The sequence below is a fragment of the Trichechus manatus genome, unplaced genomic scaffold, assembly GCF_000243295.1.
Source record: "Trichechus manatus latirostris isolate Lorelei unplaced genomic scaffold, TriManLat1.0 scaffold00209, whole genome shotgun sequence".
In the NCBI taxonomy this organism is placed as follows: Eukaryota; Metazoa; Chordata; class Mammalia; order Sirenia; family Trichechidae; genus Trichechus; species Trichechus manatus.
Window position 1 is genome coordinate 3,798,999 of NW_004444145.1, and position 6,979 is coordinate 3,805,977.

A 6,979-nucleotide genomic window follows, 5' to 3' on the forward strand; every position below is an offset into this window, starting at 1 on the left:
CCATTGCCATGGAGTCAATTCCAACTCATAGTGACCTTATAGGACAGAGTAGAACTGCCCCATAGGGTTTCCAAGGAGCACCTGGTGGATTTGAACTGCCAGACTTTTGGTTAGCAGCCAAACTCTTAACCACTACACCACCAGGGTTTCTTGAAGAGAAGAATAGAGAAGTGAAATGACCCTGTAGTGGTTGTGCATTAGGGGCGAAGGCAGGTGAAGCAGTCTTGGGGAAGGAGAAAAAGGGTGGGGTTGATAGGAAAAGAGAAGAGGACAAAAAAGGAGAGTAGGGGTCAGGAGGTAGGACTCTGCGTGTCTGTGCAAAACATTCAGGAGTGGTGCCCTGTGACAAGGCAAATGTTGGGGTCAGGGACTGTGTCAGCCATCTGGTCATCCAGAGTAGGGTGTGGCACCGACTGTCACTTCATGTGTTTGAGGTAGCCAGGCCAGCATTCCCGAGGCTCTTTGTATCCTCATCCCCAATTCTGGGCACTGCCCACAACTGAGTAGGGGTGCCCCCAGCAAGCCAGCTGGCTGGGTGTCCGAGGAGTGCTGAGTCAAGTTGCCTCTCACACGCGCTTTAGCTTTTCTACCAGCGTAACTCCTTATAAAAATGACATGTGTAAGCATGGGCTAATTACTAACGGCTGGCCCTTGTTAAGCAATTTTAAAGAAGCAAGAAGCAACTTAAGGCAAACTATAAAGAAATTCAAATGTAATGCCATTTTTAAGAATTATTAATTGCTAATTTTTGAAGACCTAAAAGGAAATTCAGCCTGTAAGTTTTCTTAGAGTGAAAAAGCTTGAGGGAGACGGATGGAGGGAAGACAAAGAGGGAAGGGTTGGCAGCGTCGTCACTATACGTCTTTGGCTCTGCCAATGTGTACTTTATGGTAGCTGAAATTGTTTTTATTGTGAAATATGTCATACACATAAAAGAATGTATAGGTAGTATACCTACCACATTTAGTGAGAAATAGAACCTATGTGTAATTTAGGAGATTCCTATGTGCCTCCTTCTGATTGTACCCTCTTCCTTCCTGGCCCATGAATGATGCCTTCCTGGATTTGTGTTAATAATTCCCTTGCTTTTCTTTACAATTTTCTAATTTATGTAAACCAAAAACCCAAACCCAATGCCATCAAGTTGATTTCGACTCCTAGCAACCCCATAGAGTTCACAAGGCTGGTAAATCTCTACGGAGGCAGACTGCCACATCTTTCTCCCGAGGAGTCGCTGGTGATTTCGAACCACCAACCTTTTGGTTAGCAGTAGATTGCTTTAACCACTGTGCCAGGAAGGCTCCTTCTAATCTGTGGATACAGTTTTCTGGTTTTCTAGTTTTTAAACGTCATATAAGCGGAATCCTATTGTATGTATTCTTTTGTGTCTGGTTTCTTTCGTTTATCGTTGTTTTCTGTAGCTCTGTTGTGTTCATTTGCTCTGTGGATTATATTCATTGTATGAACACCTACAGTTTATTCATCTTTCTACCCTGATGGCTTTGTGGTTGTTTCCAGAGTTCTGTATTGTGAACAAAGCTGCCGTGAACATTCTTTTCCATGCCTTCTGGTGCCTTTGTGCAAGAGTTTTTCTAGGGTATGTGATTTTTTTTTAATTGTGCAAGTAGTACATGTTTAGTGTAGAAAATATTTTATGATTATTCTTCCAAGCTTAAAAAATAATAACACCTCTTGAGCACTTACTTCATTAACTCATTTAATTTTTAACTTAATTAACTCGTTTAATTTTCACAACTACCCTCTGAGGTTGATGTTATTATTCCAGCTTTACAGATGAGGAAACTGGGGCCCAGGGAGGGTAAGAAGCTTGCTCAGGTTATGCAGTTAGTGGCAGGCTGGCACTCAGAGCTGGATGTGTATGTTCCTAATAAAAGGGATGAGTTTGTCTCATTGCACTCCACCTATCCACTGTCAGCCGTCAATAAAAGCATCACACAGATGGCATTTGTATATAACATATAAACACACACACTTGCTCATCCCCTCTCTCTAGTTCCCTCTGTGGGGCACTTCAAAGTGCTCTCAGGGTTCAGGGCCAGAGGATGGAGGAGAATTCACCCTTGTCCTTGGGGAGTTCCTATTTTTAAGAGAAAAGCTGGATGCATACCCAGATTATGAACAAAAATGCAACCCTTGCAACACACCAATGAGTAAAAATGCTTTGTTCATGGATATATACCAAGCGCTTGGCACATAGTAGGTGCTCAATAAATATTTGTTGAATGAATGAAATGAGTACCAGCTGCATATTAAGTGCTGAGTAATGGAGCCATCAAAGCTTTGTGGTTAATTGTGCAAAGCTTTCTGGTAGGGTGAGGTGGGGAGGGGGAGAGGACCAGATGAAGCCAGGTCAGAGGGTGGCCATTCCTGGAGGTGGGGTGGGGAGGCATTCCTGGCTGAGGCCTGAAGGAGTGAAGAAGTGAGATGTGTCCTTGACCCAAGGGAAGTCCTTGACCTCAGCTGTGATGAAACTGTGGGGAAAGCTAGCCAATTTGGGGAAGAACTCTGAAAGCCTTGGGCAGAGTGGACACTGGGGGTAGGGTTGGTGGAGGAAAGAGAGAAGGGGATTGGGAGGAAGATTTCTAGGGAGAAGGGAGCAGGGGGAGATGCTGTGGTCTCAGAGTCTATTACTTTCAGAGCAACTTAGAAAAAGGGAAGGAAACTTGGCTGGGAGGCAGGGAGAAAGGGAGGCAGGGAGAAGGGGAGGGAGAGGAGATCGGGGAAGACAGTAGGGAAGAGGAGGGAAGTGGAAGACAGTAGAGGAAAAGTGGGGAGAAGACCCAAGGGAGCATGGTGGGGGGGGGGCACTCTTGGAGGAAGAGCAAAGGAGCAAGAGGTTGATGGGGGGAGGGACAGCACTGAGGACAAGTTGTAGACCTACTCAAAGAGGTGGGCAGCCTTAGCTCCAGCTTTATGGAAATTAGCCCTCCCAGGGCAGGAACATGGGTGGACAGGCAGGGCACCATGCTGGGAATTAGCAGGATCAGCCAGGTTAGTGGGATGGGGTTCTTCAGTCAGGCTCCAGCCCCTCCAGGCTCCCCACAAGGTGCTTTGGTCCTTTCATCCAATGGGACTTCCCTCTGGTGGTTTCTGATGGACAGTTGGTCAGCCTTCCTAGCTGCCTTGGCTGAGGAGGCAGGACTCTGACTAATCTCTTCCGACTCACCAATCCAAACGTTCTGGGTGGCTGGACCTGAGGTCAGCTCCCTTATAAGCAGCATGAGTGCTGTGTAAACAGTCACCCTCCCACCCCATCAATTTCCTTCACAGAACCTGGCTTGCACCTGATTTCTGTGAACAGGAAGCATGCACTGCAATGTTAGAAAGGGTGGGGCTCCTTGGATACCTGCAAGCCCAGCAAGCAGATGTGTCAGTATCCTCCAGATGTAGAACTCACAGGCTGTCTCCCAGCCCGCTGCGCAGAGGAGGGTCCCAGGGATGACACTGCCCTTGCTTCCAAAGCCTCCATTCTGACTGGCTTCCCCTTTCCCTCTCCACTTTCACAGCATCTCATGATCCCTTCACTCCAGCAAGGCCCTCAGATACCCCTGCTCTCCACCCTGGCCCTGTCTCACACTCTCCCACTGTCTGAAATACCTCCATGCACATCTTTTCACCAAACACTGCCTCTTTACTAAAGTCTGTCTCATCCTTTCCAGGAAGGCTTCCTTGCCTTTCCCATTAGACTGGCTGCATTTCACATTGCCCCAGAATGGACACTGTCAGTAGGCATTGCATTCCTGGGTATCTGATGGTACATTCCCAAGGCAGCCTTCTTTGGACTTCTGGTCTTTCTCACGAACGTGGGTCTCTCTTCCTTGTCAGACTGGGAGCTCCAGAATCCATGTGTCCTTGTGCCCGCACCCCCACCCCACCCAAAAAAAAAGAAAATTAAGACAGGGCTCAGCATATGGCCCGGGCATATCATTCATAGAATACTTGAATCCCATAACTGGAAGATGTTATCTAGTCTAACTGCTCATCCATCTTGGGCAATCTGCCTTATAACATCCTACATAGCAGCAGGATGGACTGAAGTGAACCTTGAACAAGACCTTCCTAATGTTAAACTACCTGTTTTGCCCTTTCTTTCCAAGCACACCTTGAAAGAACATCCACTTGGGGCCAAAGAAGAGGTTCTGATCTCCAGATCTGAAGGTCTTTTGGTTCACCCCATCTCTTGTTTCTCTTTTATATGAAGCTTCCCTAAGCGGGAGAGATGCCACAAGTTCCTTTAGGAAACTGTGATTACACTTATTCCAACCTCCGTCTGTCCAGCTGCAGTGAAATATTGCCTTCTCTTACTCCATTTGGAGCTTCATTATGCATGGATGGATTATTGAGGACATATCTCCACCCTCAACCCTGGCTACTGGCCAGTCAGAAGGTTTCAGAATCAGTCAAAAAACGGGATGTGTGGGGAGGTCATTGTTTGATTTATGATTGAGGACTTATGATAGTCTGTTCAGGCCAAATAAGAATTACAAAATTATGAATTATTCACAGATTCCAGACTTTTTTGTTAATCCAAGCCTCTTCTCATTCAGTAGAGTGGCTATCCAAGAACTGGTGACATTTTCGCTTTGTCTAAAAGGAGAGATTCGAGTTGGGTTTTCCCTGGGGGCAATTAGGCTGGAATGGTGATTGAGAGAGGGACATTTGTCTTGGGGCTCTTTTTCAGGATAGGAGGGAATAACTACAGCTCTTGGCCTGGCCTCATGGTGGAATAACAGTAGAAAACATTTATTGAGCATTGCTATCTGCCACGTGCTGTGTTAAGCATCATCTATGCATTATTACATTTAAATTTTCTACTAGTCCTTTAAGACAGGCAGCATTAGTGAAAACTGAACACAGGTAGCTTAGCAATGTGGGTAGGCATAGCTTTACCTCCCCATCAAACCTGCTTATATATCTTCAACAGCAGCAGCAACAATAACTACTAATATCATTACATATTTACAATATGTCAGGCTCTGTTTTAAGTGCTTTACGTGGATTAATTCTTTTAATCCTCACAACAACTTTATGAGGTAAGCGTTATTATTATCCTCATTTTGCAAGTCATAAAATGAGGCACAGAGAGGTTACATAACTTGCCTGAAGTTACACAGCTAGAAAGTGGCAGAACTGGAATTTGAAATCATGCAGTTTGGAATCGGGCTCTGTGCTCTTAACCACTATGCCATATATTTAAACTCGTTTGTTGCAACCATAATAAAAAATAATTTTACAGAGTTACTGAGTACACACATAAATATGCACCACATACAATTAAAGTGAAAAGGTCATGAAACAATAGTTATTCTTGCTAAATATCATTCACTCTGATATTTTCTATTCTGTTCTACTTTATTTGATTTTGTTATATTCTATTTTATTCTAATTAAGAATAAAATTCTGGTTGCTCCCATTAGTGGGTCACAACCTGAAGTCTGAAAAATGCTGCCCTACAGCCTACTGCCTTTGAATAATACTAAGGCATGTGTGCAATATGCTTAGGAGTTTACTGAGTGTGAGCACATCTCTGTAAATCCCCACAGCAGCACTTAAAGGGAAAGGCTTAACCCAGGAGTGAGGTGCCTTGCCCCAGTCATATAGAGCTTGTCAGGGGAAGATTCTTCTTTCCTACCCAGTGCTTTTGAGTTCAGTGCCCACAATACCCCCACTGGATGGAGGTCTTACACCAATACTGATCTGTTCTGACATGTTTCAAGGTTACTGACAAACTGCTGTGCAGGGAGGGGAGTTGCAGGGTGGCTATAGTATGGAAGGAAGGAGGGACTCCAGAGGTGATGGCAGGGAGCTGAATGCTCTCCTTATACTGCTCTATCTAGATTTCATATTCTGAACCCAATGCTGTACAGACCCAAAAGACTGGTGCCCACCCTAGGCCTTATGGACCTTGTAGGAGACACAGTGTACTGAGGCAAAATTCAGACGTGAAATCCTTGTTTGGGGCCTTGTTGTGCACGGTTGAGCTTTCTTGTGGCCAGAGAGCCAGAATGTGCCCTCCTAGGGCTCAAGGAACACTCTGAAGGAGGAAATGCCTCCTCTAAGCACAAGATGGCCACGTTGGCCTAACAAATTGGCCTAGGGACTGGTCTGTGTGCTAGTCGGGTGGGTGAGTGTGTGCATGTGTATTTTGAGAGATTGTAGGTAGGAAGGCCTGCATGTGAATGCATGGTGAGAGAAAGGGAGAGAGAGAGAGGGAGTGGGAGACAGACAGGGAGTGGGGGAGAGAGAGAGAGAGAAAGAGGGAGAGAGGGAGAAGGAGGGGGAGAGAGAGGGGGAGAAGGAGGCAGAGAATTGGGGAAGAGAGGGGGAGAGAGGGCAAGCGGGGGAGAGAGAGAGAACAGATTGAGTGTAGGTGAGGGATTTGGGAGCAGGTGTGGGTGTGTTGGGTCTGTGTATGGGTGATTAAGTTAGAGAGCGCGTAAGTGTGGGGCTTTCTGGGTGCAGAAAGAGTACCTCAAGGTCAGGGAAACCAGCAAGCACACCCCAAGTTCCACATGTCTTCAGCGTTCCTGGCCCAGTCCGATCAGCACCACGGACAGCGGCGACACCTCACAAAAGCGGCGCCACAGGAGGAACTACGGCCCCGCCCCTTCTCCTACCTCTCATCCAACCGGAGTCACTCCCCACCCCATTCCCAACTCCTCAGTTTCTCCAACACTATTTTGGGAGATTGGAGTCAGGGAGGGGATAGTAAACTGGCCCTTTGAAGAAGAAAATTGCGCAGTTTAGGAAGAAGGGCCATAAACATCTGACTGCATCTGGCCTCAATTAAGCACATTAAGGGATGAGCGACAGCAGTTAAGCAACCCAAGCCCATAAAGGCGACTAATTGCTCCTGACCCTGTGGTCGCTGCGCAATACGGCTCCCCACATATATAAAAGGGCCGCAGACGTCCAAGACGCAAAAACTTGATACCTCGTCCACTGTACCCTCCACTAG